The 21,353-nt window shown below is 44.1% G+C and overlaps 4 non-coding genes across 4 annotated transcripts; all 4 read left to right on the forward strand.

Annotated features, from left to right (window-relative positions):
• The first annotated feature begins 231 nt into the window (after window positions 1–231).
• On the forward strand, window positions 232–338 carry LOC138560782 (U6 spliceosomal RNA). Its single transcript, XR_011299247.1, has one exon. It is a non-coding gene; the product is annotated as a U6 spliceosomal RNA (small nuclear RNA).
• Window positions 339–5,706: 5,368 nt separating this feature from the next.
• Window positions 5,707–5,813, forward strand: LOC138560783 (U6 spliceosomal RNA). Its single transcript, XR_011299248.1, has one exon. It is a non-coding gene; the product is annotated as a U6 spliceosomal RNA (small nuclear RNA).
• A 5,368-nt stretch (window positions 5,814–11,181) lies between these two features.
• Window positions 11,182–11,288, forward strand: LOC138560785 (U6 spliceosomal RNA). Its single transcript, XR_011299250.1, has one exon. It is a non-coding gene; the product is annotated as a U6 spliceosomal RNA (small nuclear RNA).
• A 5,372-nt stretch (window positions 11,289–16,660) lies between these two features.
• LOC138560786 (U6 spliceosomal RNA) lies at window positions 16,661–16,767 on the forward strand. Its single transcript, XR_011299251.1, has one exon. It is a non-coding gene; the product is annotated as a U6 spliceosomal RNA (small nuclear RNA).
• Window positions 16,768–21,353: the final 4,586 nt, after the last annotated feature.

Below are 21,353 nucleotides of genomic sequence, written 5' to 3' on the forward strand. Positions count from 1 at the left end.
GGACCATTAATCTTTATATCTTTAAATATAATTGGCATTAAACTAAAACCCTTTAGGGCCAGATCAATACAGCAGCAAAGAATGCTTATTCGTTGTTGTTTGCCTCTTCATTTCATACCACCCGATATCTAAATGGTGTTTGGACTTTCTGCCCTCTGAAATAAGGACATTTGGTATGGCAAACCTTTGACCAGAGGTCCTAATCAATGGTTTGATTGACTCTCCCTTTGCGCTTGCTTCTGCAACACATGTACTAATATTGGAATGATAATGGGAAATTTAAATCGGCCCCTGCTCTAAAGGATGACACGCACATTCGTAAAGCATTCACTATTTTTGGAACATGACTGGACAGAAACTTTCTTAATTTGCAAGTGTTGATTTTTTAATAGATCTTTCTTTATTGAAGATTGAAATTGTATGTTCATTCATATTACACGACAACACAATGCATTTTGCGCCAAATTCAACACTAATGCCTCAGGAGCCTTTTACTTGTGAGTCCTCTTGACTGAATGAACAGCCCCGTCCCCTTCAATTTCTTGACTTGTACTTTTACAAGTGGCACGCTTCTTTTGTTTTTTTTTTATCCCATTCTACCAAACTCAGTATTATCACTTTCCCCCTTGTTGTGCACTCCAGCGTAAACTGCTTTAAGGTGCTATTTGCAAATATCGCTCTGAACTACAGCTTTACTTGCTTCTGGGCCTTAATCTTTAAATGGGGCTGAGCAGTGTACTCCGGGTTTGGCTGCTTTTAGTTGGTTGATTTCTTTTTTGATTTCTGTAACTTTCAAACAGTCCCATTGTGAAATACCATTGCCACAATGTGCTGCAGTGCATGAAAACTTAAAATTAATGGTAGGGAGAGGGAGAGGGGCTGGGGGGAAGAGAGAGTGCGGGAGGGTGGGAGGGAGCGAGGGAAGGAGACAGGGAAGAGAGAGAGAGAAAACAAAGAAAATATGGTATTTGGGGGCTATGTATTTGCATGGAAAAGATTTTAGCCTTTTAATCAAGTGGAAAGGGGCTCTGTGGTTGGTATCTCAGCCTGTTGATGCTTTGTTGAGTTGCTTGGAACATGCAAGGAAGGAGACCTGAAGCACTCCCGACCAGGTTGCATGTCTCCAAGTTACTGAAATCCAACAGACCTCCTCCCTGTGCCACAAACTTCTGGGCACTGAGCTCTGCAGTTGTTCCCCACAGGTCGCCAAGTGTCCCAGATTTACTTTCTCAGAGTTGCTAGTTACTGCTACCCCACCTCGACCACTATATTTTCCCCAGATACTTGCTACTGTGGAGTAAGCAGGGCTAAGAGAGAGGGAGAGGGGGTGTGCCTATGCAAATCATCTGCCAGTATGCTTCCTGGGAGGTCATTCCATCTCACCATCTGACACCTGGGCAGCGGCAGGTAATTTGGAGAACAGACATATTCGGACAGGCCACAGAGCAAAAGCTGGGCCGTTGATTGAGGATCCCTTTAGCCATGTCTCCCTAAGTTACTGAGGTCCAGAAAAATTCCACCCTCAGCTCTTATAGAGAGGTCCTTGGCCGATCGTGGCCGATCAGGGTCGGGGGTGGGGGGACTGCACACTGCCTCACCTTTTCACTGCTTTCTACAGCGGTAATGCTTTTGCAGAAGGGGCCTGTACAAGTGATTTTGTCTGCGCTGTGGGAAAGTGACATTTATCCACTGACATTAACCAAATTACTTGTGCTGTTCAACGCACATACATGCATAGAAATCATGTTATGTTTTTTGGGGAAGGTCTAGAGGGTCCTGCTGATGATTTATTAAGCTGTCTGCTACTCTTGCTTTTACATAGTCTTCCCTGCCCAGGCATGTTTAAGGCATACTGTATGTCCCTCCATTACAATGAAAACTCTGTTGAAAGCACAGAGGTACATAGGAGTGGATCTGTTAAGAACTGAAACAAAAAGCCTGGAAAAATGTCGAAACGCGTAGGATTTGGACTTACAATTAAATGACTCACATTCAGATGTGCTATCCCTTGCCCCCCTGACCCCCTTTCCTTTTGTGTAATCCTTTTGTTCTCAGTAGGGTTTTCCAAAGTGGCTTTCAAATAAAAGATCATAGACCTGCATTTTGTGGCACACATGCCTCATATCCCGTTGCTCTTGATAAACTCACATCATCTCCCACCAATACAAGCTGTAAAAGATTTTCAGGGCTTAGCCAAGCAAACTAGACGCGGGTCGAAGGTTGAGCAATCCTTTAATCAGCAGCAAAGTTAACATTGAAATAAGCCTCAGAATCTCTTAAAGGATGGTCCAACATCTGTTGCTGGCAGTGCGCAATGGGGCAGCCTGGGTGCTGACACCTTAAGCCATCTCCTATTCTTGCCTTGTCCTTGATCCAGCCATGGGCCCACATGCACTCAGAGGTACAGAGTGTTTCTCATGTCTCTGGGTCTGCTGTGATGCTCTCACTCTTGCATCACCCAGCCATCGTGATGGGGAGAGGGGTGTCGATTTGCAAGCACCGTTGAGCATGAATCTTTTTATCTTTAAATATAATTGGCATTAAACCAAACCCTTTAGGACCAGATCAATAAAGCAGCAAAGAATGCTGATGTATTGCTGTTTGCCGCTTAATTCCATACCATCCGACATCTAAATGGTGTTTGGTCAAACGTTTGCCATATCAAATGTCCTTATGTTAAAGAGCAGAAAGTCCAGAGGTCCTAATCAATGGTTTGGTTGGCTCTCCCTTTGCGCTTGCCTTAAGGCGTCAGCCCGATTGCGCCCTGCAAGCAACCAGTGTTGGCCCATCCTTTAAGAGATTCTGAAGCTGATTTCAATGTTATTTTTGCTGCTGATTTAAGGATTGCTCAACCTTCGGCCCACGTCTAATTTCCTTGGCTATGCCCTTGACATCTTTTACAGCTTGTATTGGTGGGAGATGATGTGAGTTTATCAAGAGCAACGGGATATGAGGCATGTGGGCCATAAAAAACATGTCTAGGATCTTTTTTTATAAGAAAGTCTCTTTAAGTAGGGAACTTTGGACAACACTGCTGAGAGCAAAAGGATTACACAAAAGGTAAGCGGGTCAGTGGGTCAAGGGATAGCACATCTGACTGTGAGTCCGTTTATTGCAAGTCCAAATCCTACCTGTTTCAACATTTTTCCAGGCTTTTTGTTTCATTTCTTAACAGATCCATTCCTATGTACCTCAGCAAAACATGTACTAATATTGGAATGAAAATGGGAAAATAGAATTGGCCCCTGCTTCAAAGGATGACACGCACATTCGTAAAGCATTCACTATTTTTGGCACACGACAGGACAGAAACTTTCTTAATCTGCAAGTATTTATTTTTTAATACATCTTTTTTTAATGAAGATTGAAATTGTATTTTCATACATAATACACGACAACACAATACATTTTGGGCCAAATTCAACACTAATGCCTCGGGAGACTTTTACTTGTGAGTCCTATTGACTGAATGAACAGCCCCATCTCCTTCAATTTCTTGACTTGTACTTTTAGAAGTGGCACGCTGCTTTTGTTTTTTATCCCATTCTACCAAACTGAGTATTATCACTTTTCCTCTTGTTGTGCACTCCAGCGTCAACTGCTTTAAGGAGCTATTTGCAAACATCGCTCTGAACTACAGCTTTACTTGCTTCTAGGCCTTAATCTTTAATTGTGGCTTAGCAGTGTACTCCGGATTTGGCTGCTTTTAGTTGGTTAATTCTTTTTTTATTTCTGTAACTTTCAAACAGTCCCATTGTGAAATACCATTGTCACAATGTGCTGCAGTGCAGGAAAACTTAAAATGAATGGTAGGGAGAGGAAGAGGGAGGGGGGGGTTATGGGGGATGGGAAGGAGGGAGGGAGGGAGGGAGGGAGGAGAGAGAGACAGAGAGAGAGAAAACAAAGAAAATATGGTTTTCGGTGGCTATGTGTTTGCATGGAAAAGATTTTAGGCTTTTAATCATGTGGAAAGGGGCTCTGTGGCTGGCATGGCAGCCTGTTGATGCTTTGTTGAGTTGCTTGGAACATGCAAGGAAGGAGACCTGAAGCACTCCCGACCAGGTTGCATGTCTCCAAGTTACTGAAATCCCACAGACCTTCTCCCCGTGCCACAAAGTTCTGGGAGATGAGCTCTGCAGTTGTTCCCCACAAGTCGCCAAGCTCCCCAGATTTACTTTCTCAGAGTTGCTAGTTACTGCTACCCTACCTCGACCACTATATTTTGCCCAGATACTTGCTACTGTGGAGTAAGCAGGGGTAAGAAAGAGAGCGAGGGGGTTTGCCTATGCAAATCATCTGCCAGGATCCTACCTGGGAGGTCATTCCATCTCACCAGCTGACACCTGGGCAGCGGCAGGTAATTTGGAGAACAGATATATACGGACAGGCCACAAAGCAAAGGCTGAGCTGTTGATTGAGGATCCCTTTTGCCATGTCTCCCCAAGTTACAGAGGTCCAGAAAATTCCACCCTCAGCTCTCATAGAGAGGTCCTTGGCCGATCGTGGCCGATCAGAGGAGGGAAGTGTCGGAGGTGACTGCACACTGCCTCACCTTCACTGCTTTCTACAGTGGTAATGCTTTTGCAGAAGGGGCCTGTACAAGTGATTTTGTTCTGCGCTGTGGGAAAGTGACATTTATCCACTGACATTAACCAAACTACTTGCGCTGTTCAACGCACATGCATGCAGAGAAATAATGTTATGTTTTTTGGGGAAGATCTAGAGGGTCCTGCTGATGATTCTTTTAAGCTGTCTGCTACTCTTGCTTTTACATAGAGTCTTCCCTGCCCAGGAATGTTTAAGGTATACTGTATGTCCCTCTCTTACAATGAAAACTCTGTTGAAAGCACAGAGGTACATAGGAATGGATCTGTTAAGAAATGAGACAAAAAGCCTGGAAAATGTAGAAACAGGTAGTATTTGGACTTAGCACATTTGACTGTGAGTTAGTTTATTGTATCAGTTGACCCACTGACCCCCTTACCTTTTGTGTAATACTTTTGCTCTCAGTGGGGTTGCCCAAAGTTCCCTTCTTAAAGCGGCTTTCTTATAAAAAAATCCTAGACCTGCTTTTTGTGGCACACATGCCTCATATCCCGTTGCAGTTGATAAAGTCACATCATCTCCCACCAGTACAAGCTGTAAAAGATTTCCAGGGCTTATCCAAGCAAACTAAACGTGGGTCGAAGGTTGAGCAATCCTTAAATCAGCAGCAAAGTTAAAATTGAAATCAGCCTCAGAATCCTTTATAGGATGGTCCAACATCTGTTGCTTACAGGGCTCAATCGGACAGCCTCTGATGCTGACTCCTTAAGCCACCTCCTGTTTTTGCCTTGTCCTTGATACAGCCATGGGCCCACATACACTCAGAGGTACCGAGTTTTTCTCATGTCTATTGGGTCTATTGTGATGCTCTCAGGCTTGTATGACCCAGCCATTGTGATGGGGAGGGGGTTTTCATTTTGCAAGCACCCTGGACCATTAATCTTTATATCTTTAAATATAATTGGCATTAAACTAAAACCCTTTAGGGCCAGATCAATACAGCAGCAAAGAATGCTTATTCGTTGTTGTTTGCCTCTTCATTTCATACCACCCGATATCTAAATGGTGTTTGGACTTTCTGCCCTCTGAAATAAGGACATTTGGTATGGCAAACCTTTGACCAGAGGTCCTAATCAATGGTTTGATTGACTCTCCCTTTGCGCTTGCTTCTGCAACACATGTACTAATATTGGAATGATAATGGGAAATTTAAATCGGCCCCTGCTCTAAAGGATGACACGCACATTCGTAAAGCATTCACTATTTTTGGAACATGACTGGACAGAAACTTTCTTAATTTGCAAGTGTTGATTTTTTAATAGATCTTTCTTTATTGAAGATTGAAATTGTATGTTCATTCATATTACACGACAACACAATGCATTTTGCGCCAAATTCAACACTAATGCCTCAGGAGCCTTTTACTTGTGAGTCCTCTTGACTGAATGAACAGCCCCGTCCCCTTCAATTTCTTGACTTGTACTTTTACAAGTGGCACGCTTCTTTTGTTTTTTTTTTATCCCATTCTACCAAACTCAGTATTATCACTTTCCCCCTTGTTGTGCACTCCAGCGTAAACTGCTTTAAGGTGCTATTTGCAAATATCGCTCTGAACTACAGCTTTACTTGCTTCTGGGCCTTAATCTTTAAATGGGGCTGAGCAGTGTACTCCGGGTTTGGCTGCTTTTAGTTGGTTGATTTCTTTTTTGATTTCTGTAACTTTCAAACAGTCCCATTGTGAAATACCATTGCCACAATGTGCTGCAGTGCATGAAAACTTAAAATTAATGGTAGGGAGAGGGAGAGGGGCTGGGGGGAAGAGAGAGTGCGGGAGGGTGGGAGGGAGCGAGGGAAGGAGACAGGGAAGAGAGAGAGAGAAAACAAAGAAAATATGGTATTTGGGGGCTATGTATTTGCATGGAAAAGATTTTAGCCTTTTAATCAAGTGGAAAGGGGCTCTGTGGTTGGTATCTCAGCCTGTTGATGCTTTGTTGAGTTGCTTGGAACATGCAAGGAAGGAGACCTGAAGCACTCCCGACCAGGTTGCATGTCTCCAAGTTACTGAAATCCAACAGACCTCCTCCCTGTGCCACAAACTTCTGGGCACTGAGCTCTGCAGTTGTTCCCCACAGGTCGCCAAGTGTCCCAGATTTACTTTCTCAGAGTTGCTAGTTACTGCTACCCCACCTCGACCACTATATTTTCCCCAGATACTTGCTACTGTGGAGTAAGCAGGGCTAAGAGAGAGGGAGAGGGGGTGTGCCTATGCAAATCATCTGCCAGTATGCTTCCTGGGAGGTCATTCCATCTCACCATCTGACACCTGGGCAGCGGCAGGTAATTTGGAGAACAGACATATTCGGACAGGCCACAGAGCAAAAGCTGGGCCGTTGATTGAGGATCCCTTTAGCCATGTCTCCCTAAGTTACTGAGGTCCAGAAAAATTCCACCCTCAGCTCTTATAGAGAGGTCCTTGGCCGATCGTGGCCGATCAGGGTCGGGGGTGGGGGGACTGCACACTGCCTCACCTTTTCACTGCTTTCTACAGCGGTAATGCTTTTGCAGAAGGGGCCTGTACAAGTGATTTTGTCTGCGCTGTGGGAAAGTGACATTTATCCACTGACATTAACCAAATTACTTGCGCTGTTCAACGCACATACATGCATAGAAATCATGTTATGTTTTTTGGGGAAGGTCTAGAGGGTCCTGCTGATGATTTATTAAGCTGTCTGCTACTCTTGCTTTTACATAGTCTTCCCTGCCCAGGCATGTTTAAGGCATACTGTATGTCCCTCCTTTACAATGAAAACTCTGTTGAAAGCACAGAGGTACATAGGAATGGATCTGTTAAGAACTGAAACAAAAAGCCTGGAAAAATGTCGAAACGCGTAGGATTTGGACTTACAATTAACTGACTCACATTCAGATGTGCTATCCCTTGCCCCCCTGACCCCCTTTCCTTTTGTGTAATCCTTTTGTTCTCAGTAGGGTTTTCCAAAGTGGCTTTCAAATAAAAGATCATAGACCTGCATTTTGTGGCACACATGCCTCATATCCCGTTGCTCTTGATAAACTCACATCATCTCCCACCAATACAAGCTGTAAAAGATTTTCAGGGCTTAGCCAAGCAAACTAGACGCGGGTCGAAGGTTGAGCAATCCTTTAATCAGCAGCAAAGTTAACATTGAAATAAGCCTCAGAATCTCTTAAAGGATGGTCCAACATCTGTTGCTGGCAGTGCGCAATGGGGCAGCCTGGGTGCTGACACCTTAAGCCATCTCCTATTCTTGCCTTGTCCTTGATCCAGCCATGGGCCCACATGCACTCAGAGGTACAGAGTGTTTCTCATGTCTCTGGGTCTGCTGTGATGCTCTCACTCTTGCATCACCCAGCCATCGTGATGGGGAGAGGGGTGTCGATTTGCAAGCACCGTTGAGCATGAATCTTTTTATCTTTAAATATAATTGGCATTAAACCAAACCCTTTAGGACCAGATCAATAAAGCAGCAAAGAATGCTGATGTATTGCTGTTTGCCGCTTAATTCCATACCATCCGACATCTAAATGGTGTTTGGTCAAACGTTTGCCATATCAAATGTCCTTATGTTAAAGAGCAGAAAGTCCAGAGGTCCTAATCAATGGTTTGGTTGGCTCTCCCTTTGCGCTTGCCTTAAGGCGTCAGCCCGATTGCGCCCTGCAAGCAACCAGTGTTGGCCCATCCTTTAAGAGATTCTGAAGCTGATTTCAATGTTATTTTTGCTGCTGATTTAAGGATTGCTCAACCTTCGGCCCACGTCTAATTTCCTTGGCTATGCCCTTGACATCTTTTACAGCTTGTATTGGTGGGAGATGATGTGAGTTTATCAAGAGCAACGGGATATGAGGCATGTGGGCCATAAAAAACATGTCTAGGATCTTTTTTTATAAGAAAGTCTCTTTAAGTAGGGAACTTTGGACAACACTGCTGAGAGCAAAAGGATTACACAAAAGGTAAGCGGGTCAGTGGGTCAAGGGATAGCACATCTGACTGTGAGTCCGTTTATTGTAAGTCCAAATCCTACCTGTTTCAACATTTTTCCAGGCTTTTTGTTTCATTTCTTAACAGATCCATTCCTATGTACCTCAGCAAAACATGTACTAATATTGGAATGAAAATGGGAAAATAGAATTGGCCCCTGCTTCAAAGGATGACACGCACATTCGTAAAGCATTCACTATTTTTGGCACACGACAGGACAGAAACTTTCTTAATCTGCAAGTATTTATTTTTTAATACATCTTTTTTTAATGAAGATTGAAATTGTATTTTCATACATAATACACGACAACACAATACATTTTGGGCCAAATTCAACACTAATGCCTCGGGAGACTTTTACTTGTGAGTCCTATTGACTGAATGAACAGCCCCATCTCCTTCAATTTCTTGACTTGTACTTTTAGAAGTGGCACGCTGCTTTTGTTTTTTATCCCATTCTACCAAACTGAGTATTATCACTTTTCCTCTTGTTGTGCACTCCAGCGTCAACTGCTTTAAGGAGCTATTTGCAAACATCGCTCTGAACTACAGCTTTACTTGCTTCTAGGCCTTAATCTTTAATTGTGGCTTAGCAGTGTACTCCGGATTTGGCTGCTTTTAGTTGGTTAATTCTTTTTTTATTTCTGTAACTTTCAAACAGTCCCATTGTGAAATACCATTGTCACAATGTGCTGCAGTGCAGGAAAACTTAAAATGAATGGTAGGGAGAGGAAGAGGGAGGGGGGGGTTATGGGGGATGGGAAGGAGGGAGGGAGGGAGGGAGGGAGGAGAGAGAGACAGAGAGAGAGAAAACAAAGAAAATATGGTTTTCGGTGGCTATGTGTTTGCATGGAAAAGATTTTAGGCTTTTAATCATGTGGAAAGGGGCTCTGTGGCTGGCATGGCAGCCTGTTGATGCTTTGTTGAGTTGCTTGGAACATGCAAGGAAGGAGACCTGAAGCACTCCCGACCAGGTTGCATGTCTCCAAGTTACTGAAATCCCACAGACCTTCTCCCCGTGCCACAAAGTTCTGGGAGATGAGCTCTGCAGTTGTTCCCCACAAGTCGCCAAGCTCCCCAGATTTACTTTCTCAGAGTTGCTAGTTACTGCTACCCTACCTCGACCACTATATTTTGCCCAGATACTTGCTACTGTGGAGTAAGCAGGGGTAAGAAAGAGAGCGAGGGGGTTTGCCTATGCAAATCATCTGCCAGGATCCTACCTGGGAGGTCATTCCATCTCACCAGCTGACACCTGGGCAGCGGCAGGTAATTTGGAGAACAGATATATACGGACAGGCCACAAAGCAAAGGCTGAGCTGTTGATTGAGGATCCCTTTTGCCATGTCTCCCCAAGTTACAGAGGTCCAGAAAATTCCACCCTCAGCTCTCATAGAGAGGTCCTTGGCCGATCGTGGCCGATCAGAGGAGGGAAGTGTCGGAGGTGACTGCACACTGCCTCACCTTCACTGCTTTCTACAGTGGTAATGCTTTTGCAGAAGGGGCCTGTACAAGTGATTTTGTTCTGCGCTGTGGGAAAGTGACATTTATCCACTGACATTAACCAAACTACTTGCGCTGTTCAACGCACATGCATGCAGAGAAATAATGTTATGTTTTTTGGGGAAGATCTAGAGGGTCCTGCTGATGATTCTTTTAAGCTGTCTGCTACTCTTGCTTTTACATAGGGTCTTCCCTGCCCAGGAATGTTTAAGGTATACTGTATGTCCCTCTCTTACAATGAAAACTCTGTTGAAAGCACAGAGGTACATAGGAATGGATCTGTTAAGAAATGAGACAAAAAGCCTGGAAAATGTAGAAACAGGTAGTATTTGGACTTAGCACATTTGACTGTGAGTTAGTTTATTGTATCAGTTGACCCACTGACCCCCTTACCTTTTGTGTAATACTTTTGCTCTCAGTGGGGTTGCCCAAAGTTCCCTTCTTAAAGCGGCTTTCTTATAAAAAAATCCTAGACCTGCTTTTTGTGGCACACATGCCTCATATCCCGTTGCAGTTGATAAAGTCACATCATCTCCCACCAGTACAAGCTGTAAAAGATTTCCAGGGCTTATCCAAGCAAACTAGACGTGGGTCGAAGGTTGAGCAATCCTTAAATCAGCAGCAAAGTTAAAATTGAAATCAGCCTCAGAATCCTTTATAGGATGGTCCAACATCTGTTGCTTACAGGGCTCAATCGGACAGCCTCTGGTGCTGACTCCTTAAGCCACCTCCTGTTTTTGCCTTGTCCTTGATACAGCCATGGGCCCACATACACTCAGAGGTACCGAGTTTTTCTCATGTCTATTGGGTCTATTGTGATGCTCTCAGGCTTGTATGACCCAGCCATTGTGATGGGGAGGGGGTTTTCATTTTGCAAGCACCCTGGACCATTAATCTTTATATCTTTAAATATAATTGGCATTAAACTAAAACCCTTTAGGGCCAGATCAATAGAGCAGCAAAGAATGCTTATTCGTTGTTGTTTGCCTCTTCATTTCATACCACCCGATATCTAAATGGTGTTTGGACTTTCTGCCCTCTGAAATAAGGACATTTGGTATGGCAAACCTTTGACCAGAGGTCCTAATCAATGGTTTGATTGACTCTCCCTTTGCGCTTGCTTCTGCAACACATGTACTAATATTGGAATGATAATGGGAAATTTAAATCGGCCCCTGCTCTAAAGGATGACACGCACATTCGTAAAGCATTCACTATTTTTGGAACATGACTGGACAGAAACTTTCTTAATTTGCAAGTGTTGATTTTTTAATAGATCTTTCTTTATTGAAGATTGAAATTGTATGTTCATTCATATTACACGACAACACAATGCATTTTGCGCCAAATTCAACACTAATGCCTCAGGAGCCTTTTACTTGTGAGTCCTCTTGACTGAATGAACAGCCCCGTCCCCTTCAATTTCTTGACTTGTACTTTTACAAGTGGCACGCTTCTTTTGTTTTTTTTTTATCCCATTCTACCAAACTCAGTATTATCACTTTCCCCCTTGTTGTGCACTCCAGCGTAAACTGCTTTAAGGTGCTATTTGCAAATATCGCTCTGAACTACAGCTTTACTTGCTTCTGGGCCTTAATCTTTAAATGGGGCTGAGCAGTGTACTCCGGGTTTGGCTGCTTTTAGTTGGTTGATTTCTTTTTTGATTTCTGTAACTTTCAAACAGTCCCATTGTGAAATACCATTGCCACAATGTGCTGCAGTGCATGAAAACTTAAAATTAATGGTAGGGAGAGGGAGAGGGGCTGGGGGGAAGAGAGAGTGCGGGAGGGTGGGAGGGAGCGAGGGAAGGAGACAGGGAGGAGAGAGAGAGAAAACAAAGAAAATATGGTATTTGGGGGCTATGTATTTGCATGGAAAAGATTTTAGCCTTTTAATCAAGTGGAAAGGGGCTCTGTGGTTGGTATCTCAGCCTGTTGATGCTTTGTTGAGTTGCTTGGAACATGCAAGGAAGGAGACCTGAAGCACTCCCGACCAGGTTGCATGTCTCCAAGTTACTGAAATCCAACAGACCTCCTCCCTGTGCCACAAACTTCTGGGCACTGAGCTCTGCAGTTGTTCCCCACAGGTCGCCAAGTGTCCCAGATTTACTTTCTCAGAGTTGCTAGTTACTGCTACCCCACCTCGACCACTATATTTTCCCCAGATACTTGCTACTGTGGAGTAAGCAGGGCTAAGAGAGAGGGAGAGGGGGTGTGCCTATGCAAATCATCTGCCAGTATGCTTCCTGGGAGGTCATTCCATCTCACCATCTGACACCTGGGCAGCGGCAGGTAATTTGGAGAACAGACATATTCGGACAGGCCACAGAGCAAAAGCTGGGCCGTTGATTGAGGATCCCTTTAGCCATGTCTCCCTAAGTTACTGAGGTCCAGAAAAATTCCACCCTCAGCTCTTATAGAGAGGTCCTTGGCCGATCGTGGCCGATCAGGGTCGGGGGTGGGGGGACTGCACACTGCCTCACCTTTTCACTGCTTTCTACAGCGGTAATGCTTTTGCAGAAGGGGCCTGTACAAGTGATTTTGTCTGCGCTGTGGGAAAGTGACATTTATCCACTGACATTAACCAAATTACTTGCGCTGTTCAACGCACATACATGCATAGAAATCATGTTATGTTTTTTGGGGAAGGTCTAGAGGGTCCTGCTGATGATTTATTAAGCTGTCTGCTACTCTTGCTTTTACATAGTCTTCCCTGCCCAGGCATGTTTAAGGCATACTGTATGTCCCTCCTTTACAATGAAAACTCTGTTGAAAGCACAGAGGTACATAGGAATGGATCTGTTAAGAACTGAAACAAAAAGCCTGGAAAAATGTCGAAACGCGTAGGATTTGGACTTACAATTAACTGACTCACATTCAGATGTGCTATCCCTTGCCCCCCTGACCCCCTTTCCTTTTGTGTAATCCTTTTGTTCTCAGTAGGGTTTTCCAAAGTGGCTTTCAAATAAAAGATCATAGACCTGCATTTTGTGGCACACATGCCTCATATCCCGTTGCTCTTGATAAACTCACATCATCTCCCACCAATACAAGCTGTAAAAGATTTTCAGGGCTTAGCCAAGCAAACTAGACGCGGGTCGAAGGTTGAGCAATCCTTTAATCAGCAGCAAAGTTAACATTGAAATAAGCCTCAGAATCTCTTAAAGGATGGTCCAACATCTGTTGCTGGCAGTGCGCAATGGGGCAGCCTGGGTGCTGACACCTTAAGCCATCTCCTATTCTTGCCTTGTCCTTGATCCAGCCATGGGCCCACATGCACTCAGAGGTACAGAGTGTTTCTCATGTCTCTGGGTCTGCTGTGATGCTCTCACTCTTGCATCACCCAGCCATCGTGATGGGGAGAGGGGTGTCGATTTGCAAGCACCGTTGAGCATGAATCTTTTTATCTTTAAATATAATTGGCATTAAACCAAACCCTTTAGGACCAGATCAATAAAGCAGCAAAGAATGCTGATGTATTGCTGTTTGCCGCTTAATTCCATACCATCCGACATCTAAATGGTGTTTGGTCAAACGTTTGCCATATCAAATGTCCTTATGTTAAAGAGCAGAAAGTCCAGAGGTCCTAATCAATGGTTTGGTTGGCTCTCCCTTTGCGCTTGCCTTAAGGCGTCAGCCCGATTGCGCCCTGCAAGCAACCAGTGTTGGCCCATCCTTTAAGAGATTCTGAAGCTGATTTCAATGTTATTTTTGCTGCTGATTTAAGGATTGCTCAACCTTCGGCCCACGTCTAATTTCCTTGGCTATGCCCTTGACATCTTTTACAGCTTGTATTGGTGGGAGATGATGTGAGTTTATCAAGAGCAACGGGATATGAGGCATGTGGGCCATAAAAAACATGTCTAGGATCTTTTTTTATAAGAAAGTCTCTTTAAGTAGGGAACTTTGGACAACACTGCTGAGAGCAAAAGGATTACACAAAAGGTAAGCGGGTCAGTGGGTCAAGGGATAGCACATCTGACTGTGAGTCCGTTTATTGTAAGTCCAAATCCTACCTGTTTCAACATTTTTCCAGGCTTTTTGTTTCATTTCTTAACAGATCCATTCCTATGTACCTCAGCAAAACATGTACTAATATTGGAATGAAAATGGGAAAATAGAATTGGCCCCTGCTTCAAAGGATGACACGCACATTCGTAAAGCATTCACTATTTTTGGCACACGACAGGACAGAAACTTTCTTAATCTGCAAGTATTTATTTTTTAATACATCTTTTTTTAATGAAGATTGAAATTGTATTTTCATACATAATACACGACAACACAATACATTTTGGGCCAAATTCAACACTAATGCCTCGGGAGACTTTTACTTGTGAGTCCTATTGACTGAATGAACAGCCCCATCTCCTTCAATTTCTTGACTTGTACTTTTAGAAGTGGCACGCTGCTTTTGTTTTTTATCCCATTCTACCAAACTGAGTATTATCACTTTTCCTCTTGTTGTGCACTCCAGCGTCAACTGCTTTAAGGAGCTATTTGCAAACATCGCTCTGAACTACAGCTTTACTTGCTTCTAGGCCTTAATCTTTAATTGTGGCTTAGCAGTGTACTCCGGATTTGGCTGCTTTTAGTTGGTTAATTCTTTTTTTATTTCTGTAACTTTCAAACAGTCCCATTGTGAAATACCATTGTCACAATGTGCTGCAGTGCAGGAAAACTTAAAATGAATGGTAGGGAGAGGAAGAGGGAGGGGGGGGTTATGGGGGATGGGAAGGAGGGAGGGAGGGAGGGAGGGAGGGAGGAGAGAGAGACAGAGAGAGAGAAAACAAAGAAAATATGGTTTTCGGTGGCTATGTGTTTGCATGGAAAAGATTTTAGGCTTTTAATCATGTGGAAAGGGGCTCTGTGGCTGGCATGGCAGCCTGTTGATGCTTTGTTGAGTTGCTTGGAACATGCAAGGAAGGAGACCTGAAGCACTCCCGACCAGGTTGCATGTCTCCAAGTTACTGAAATCCCACAGACCTTCTCCCCGTGCCACAAAGTTCTGGGAGATGAGCTCTGCAGTTGTTCCCCACAAGTCGCCAAGCTCCCCAGATTTACTTTCTCAGAGTTGCTAGTTACTGCTACCCTACCTCGACCACTATATTTTGCCCAGATACTTGCTACTGTGGAGTAAGCAGGGGTAAGAAAGAGAGCGAGGGGGTTTGCCTATGCAAATCATCTGCCAGGATCCTACCTGGGAGGTCATTCCATCTCACCAGCTGACACCTGGGCAGCGGCAGGTAATTTGGAGAACAGATATATACGGACAGGCCACAAAGCAAAGGCTGAGCTGTTGATTGAGGATCCCTTTTGCCATGTCTCCCCAAGTTACAGAGGTCCAGAAAATTCCACCCTCAGCTCTCATAGAGAGGTCCTTGGCCGATCGTGGCCGATCAGAGGAGGGAAGTGTCGGAGGTGACTGCACACTGCCTCACCTTCACTGCTTTCTACAGTGGTAATGCTTTTGCAGAAGGGGCCTGTACAAGTGATTTTGTTCTGCGCTGTGGGAAAGTGACATTTATCCACTGACATTAACCAAACTACTTGCGCTGTTCAACGCACATGCATGCAGAGAAATAATGTTATGTTTTTTGGGGAAGATCTAGAGGGTCCTGCTGATGATTCTTTTAAGCTGTCTGCTACTCTTGCTTTTACATAGGGTCTTCCCTGCCCAGGAATGTTTAAGGTATACTGTATGTCCCTCTCTTACAATGAAAACTCTGTTGAAAGCACAGAGGTACATAGGAATGGATCTGTTAAGAAATGAGACAAAAAGCCTGGAAAATGTAGAAACAGGTAGTATTTGGACTTAGCACATTTGACTGTGAGTTAGTTTATTGTATCAGTTGACCCACTGACCCCCTTACCTTTTGTGTAATACTTTTGCTCTCAGTGGGGTTGCCCAAAGTTCCCTTCTTAAAGCGGCTTTCTTATAAAAAAATCCTAGACCTGCTTTTTGTGGCACACATGCCTCATATCCCGTTGCAGTTGATAAAGTCACATCATCTCCCACCAGTACAAGCTGTAAAAGATTTCCAGGGCTTATCCAAGCAAACTAGACGTGGGTCGAAGGTTGAGCAATCCTTAAATCAGCAGCAAAGTTAAAATTGAAATCAGCCTCAGAATCCTTTATAGGATGGTCCAACATCTGTTGCTTACAGGGCTCAATCGGACAGCCTCTGGTGCTGACTCCTTAAGCCACCTCCTGTTTTTGCCTTGTCCTTGATACAGCCATGGGCCCACATACACTCAGAGGTACCGAGTTTTTCTCATGTCTATTGGGTCTATTGTGATGCTCTCAGGCTTGTATGACCCAGCCATTGTGATGGGGAGGGGGTTTTCATTTTGCAAGCACCCTGGACCATTAATCTTTATATCTTTAAATATAATTGGCATTAAACTAAAACCCTTTAGGGCCAGATCAATAGAGCAGCAAAGAATGCTTATTCGTTGTTGTTTGCCTCTTCATTTCATACCACCCGATATCTAAATGGTGTTTGGACTTTCTGCCCTCTGAAATAAGGACATTTGGTATGGCAAACCTTTGACCAGAGGTCCTAATCAATGGTTTGATTGACTCTCCCTTTGCGCTTGCTTCTGCAACACATGTACTAATATTGGAATGATAATGGGAAATTTAAATCGGCCCCTGCTCTAAAGGATGACACGCACATTCGTAAAGCATTCACTATTTTTGGAACATGACTGGACAGAAACTTTCTTAATTTGCAAGTGTTGATTTTTTAATAGATCTTTCTTTATTGAAGATTGAAATTGTATGTTCATTCATATTACACGACAACACAATGCATTTTGCGCCAAATTCAACACTAATGCCTCAGGAGCCTTTTACTTGTGAGTCCTCTTGACTGAATGAACAGCCCCGTCCCCTTCACTTTCTTGACTTGTACTTTTACAAGTGGCACGCTTCTTTTGTTTTTTTTTTATCCCATTCTACCAAACTCAGTATTATCACTTTCCCCCTTGTTGTGCACTCCAGCGTAAACTGCTTTAAGGTGCTATTTGCAAATATCGCTCTGAACTACAGCTTTACTTGCTTCTGGGCCTTAATCTTTAAATGGGGCTGAGCAGTGTACTCCGGGTTTGGCTGCTTTTAGTTGGTTGATTTCTTTTTTGATTTCTGTAACTTTCAAACAGTCCCATTGTGAAATACCATTGCCACAATGTGCTGCAGTGCATGAAAACTTAAAATTAATGGTAGGGAGAGGGAGAGGGGCTGGGGGGAAGAGAGAGTGCGGGAGGGTGGGAGGGAGCGAGGGAAGGAGACAGGGAGGAGAGAGAGAGAAAACAAAGAAAATATGGTATTTGGGGGCTATGTATTTGCATGGAAAAGATTTTAGCCTTTTAATCAAGTGGAAAGGGGCTCTGTGGTTGGTATCTCAGCCTGTTGATGCTTTGTTGAGTTGCTTGGAACATGCAAGGAAGGAGACCTGAAGCACTCCCGACCAGGTTGCATGTCTCCAAGTTACTGAAATCCAACAGACCTCCTCCCTGTGCCACAAACTTCTGGGCACTGAGCTCTGCAGTTGTTCCCCACAGGTCGCCAAGTGTCCCAGATTTACTTTCTCAGAGTTGCTAGTTACTGCTACCCCACCTCGACCACTATATTTTCCCCAGATACTTGCTACTGTGGAGTAAGCAGGGCTAAGAGAGAGGGAGAGGGGGTGTGCCTATGCAAATCATCTGCCAGTATGCTTCCTGGGAGGTCATTCCATCTCACCATCTGACACCTGGGCAGCGGCAGGTAATTTGGAGAACAGACATATTCGGACAGGCCACAGAGCAAAAGCTGGGCCGTTGATTGAGGATCCCTTTAGCCATGTCTCCCTAAGTTACTGAGGTCCAGAAAAATTCCACCCTCAGCTCTTATAGAGAGGTCCTTGGCCGATCGTGGCCGATCAGGGTCGGGGGTGGGGGGACTGCACACTGCCTCACCTTTTCACTGCTTTCTACAGCGGTAATGCTTTTGCAGAAGGGGCCTGTACAAGTGATTTTGTCTGCGCTGTGGGAAAGTGACATTTATCCACTGACATTAACCAAATTACTTGCGCTGTTCAACGCACATACATGCATAGAAATCATGTTATGTTTTTTGGGGAAGGTCTAGAGGGTCCTGCTGATGATTTATTAAGCTGTCTGCTACTCTTGCTTTTACATAGTCTTCCCTGCCCAGGCATGTTTAAGGCATACTGTATGTCCCTCCATTACAATGAAAACTCTGTTGAAAGCACAGAGGTACATAGGAATGGATCTGTTAAGAACTGAAACAAAAAGCCTGGAAAAATGTCGAAACGCGTAGGATTTGGGCTTACAATTAACTGACTCACATTCAGATGTGCTATCCCTTGCCCCCCTGACCCCCTTTCCTTTTGTGTAATCCTTTTGTTCTCAGTAGGGTTTTCCAAAGTGGCTTTCAAATAAAAGATCATAGACCTGCATTTTGTGGCACACATGCCTCATATCCCGTTGCTCTTGATAAACTCACATCATCTCCCACCAATACAAGCTGTAAAAGATTTTCAGGGCTTAGCCAAGCAAACTAGACGCGGGTCGAAGGTTGAGCAATCCTTTAATCAGCAGCAAAGTTAACATTGAAATAAGCCTCAGAATCTCTTAAAGGATGGTCCAACATCTGTTGCTGGCAGTGCGCAATGGGGCAGCCTGGGTGCTGACACCTTAAGCCATCTCCTATTCTTGCCTTGTCCTTGATCCAGCCATGGGCCCACATACACTCAGAGGTACAGAGTGTTTCTCATGTCTCTGGGTCTGCTGTGATGCTCTCACTCTTGCATCACCCAGCCATCGTGATGGGGAGAGGGGTGTCGATTTGCAAGCACCGTTGAGCATGAATCTTTTTATCTTTAAATATAATTGGCATTAAACCAAACCCTTTAGGACCAGATCAATAAAGCAGCAAAGAATGCTGATGTATTGCTGTTTGCCGCTTAATTCCATACCATCCGACATCTAAATGGTGTTTGGTCAAACGTTTGCCATATCAAATGTCCTTATGTTAAAGAGCAGAAAGTCCAGAGGTCCTAATCAATGGTTTGGTTGGCTCTCCCTTTGCGCTTGCCTTAAGGCGTCAGCCCGATTGCGCCCTGCAAGCAACCAGTGTTGGCCCATCCTTTAAGAGATTCTGAAGCTGATTTCAATGTTATTTTTGCTGCTGATTTAAGGATTGCTCAACCTTCGGCCCACGTCTAATTTCCTTGGCTATGCCCTTGACATCTTTTACAGCTTGTATTGGTGGGAGATGATGTGAGTTTATCAAGAGCAACGGGATATGAGGCATGTGGGCCATAAAAAACATGTCTAGGATCTTTTTTTATAAGAAAGTCTCTTTAAGTAGGGAACTTTGGACAACACTGCTGAGAGCAAAAGGATTACACAAAAGGTAAGCGGGTCAGTGGGTCAAGGGATAGCACATCTGACTGTGAGTCCGTTTATTGTAAGTCCAAATCCTACCTGTTTCAACATTTTTCCAGGCTTTTTGTTTCATTTCTTAACAGATCCATTCCTATGTACCTCAGCAAAACATGTACTAATATTGGAATGAAAATGGGAAAATAGAATTGGCCCCTGCTTCAAAGGATGACACGCACATTCGTAAAGCATTCACTATTTTTGGCACACGACAGGACAGAAACTTTCTTAATCTGCAAGTATTTATTTTTTAATACATCTTTTTTTAATGAAGATTGAAATTGTATTTTCATACATAATACACGACAACACAATACATTTTGGGCCAAATTCAACACTAATGCCTCGGGAGACTTTTACTTGTGAGTCCTATTGACTGAATGAACAGCCCCATCTCCTTCAATTTCTTGACTTGTACTTTTAGAAGTGGCACGCTGCTTTTGTTTTTTATCCCATTCTACCAAACTGAGTATTATCACTTTTCCTCTTGTTGTGCACTCCAGCGTCAACTGCTTTAAGGAGCTATTTGCAAACATCGCTCTGAACTACAGCTTTACTTGCTTCTAGGCCTTAATCTTTAATTGTGGCTTAGCAGTGTACTCCGGATTTGGCTGCTTTTAGTTGGTTAATTCTTTTTTTATTTCTGTAACTTTCAAACAGTCCCATTGTGAAATACCATTGTCACAATGTGCTGCAGTGCAGGAAAACTTAAAATGAATGGTAGGGAGAGGAAGAGGGAGGGGGGGGTTATGGGGGATGGGAAGGAGGGAGGGAGGGAGGGAGGGAGGAGAGAGAGACAGAGAGAGAGAAAACAAAGAAAATATGGTTTTCGGTGGCTATGTGTTTGCATGGAAAAGATTTTAGGCTTTTAATCATGTGGAAAGGGGCTCTGTGGCTGGCATGGCAGCCTGTTGATGCTTTGTTGAGTTGCTTGGAACATGCAAGGAAGGAGACCTGAAGCACTCCCGACCAGGTTGCATGTCTCCAAGTTACTGAAATCCCACAGACCTTCTCCCCGTGCCACAAAGTTCTGGGAGATGAGCTCTGCAGTTGTTCCCCACAAGTCGCCAAGCTCCCCAGATTTACTTTCTCAGAGTTGCTAGTTACTGCTACCCTACCTCGACCACTATATTTTGCCCAGATACTTGCTACTGTGGAGTAAGCAGGGGTAAGAAAGAGAGCGAGGGGGTTTGCCTATGCAAATCATCTGCCAGGATCCTACCTGGGAGGTCATTCCATCTCACCAGCTGACACCTGGGCAGCGGCAGGTAATTTGGAGAACAGATATATACGGACAGGCCACAAAGCAAAGGCTGAGCTGTTGATTGAGGATCCCTTTTGCCATGTCTCCCCAAGTTACAGAGGTCCAGAAAATTCCACCCTCAGCTCTCATAGAGAGGTCCTTGGCCGATCGTGGCCGATCAGAGGAGGGAAGTGTCGGAGGTGACTGCACACTGCCTCACCTTCACTGCTTTCTACAGTGGTAATGCTTTTGCAGAAGGGGCCTGTACAAGTGATTTTGTTCTGCGCTGTGGGAAAGTGACATTTATCCACTGACATTAACCAAACTACTTGCGCTGTTCAACGCACATGCATGCAGAGAAATAATGTTATGTTTTTTGGGGAAGATCTAGAGGGTCCTGCTGATGATTCTTTTAAGCTGTCTGCTACTCTTGCTTTTACATAGAGTCTTCCCTGCCCAGGAATGTTTAAGGTATACTGTATGTCCCTCTCTTACAATGAAAACTCTGTTGAAAGCACAGAGGTACATAGGAATGGATCTGTTAAGAAATGAGACAAAAAGCCTGGAAAATGTAGAAACAGGTAGTATTTGG

The sequence above is a fragment of the Ambystoma mexicanum genome, unplaced genomic scaffold (genome assembly GCF_040938575.1).
Source record: "Ambystoma mexicanum isolate Mex_15411 unplaced genomic scaffold, UKY_AmexF1_1 Mex_scaf48, whole genome shotgun sequence".
Classification (NCBI taxonomy): domain Eukaryota; kingdom Metazoa; phylum Chordata; class Amphibia; order Caudata; family Ambystomatidae; genus Ambystoma; species Ambystoma mexicanum.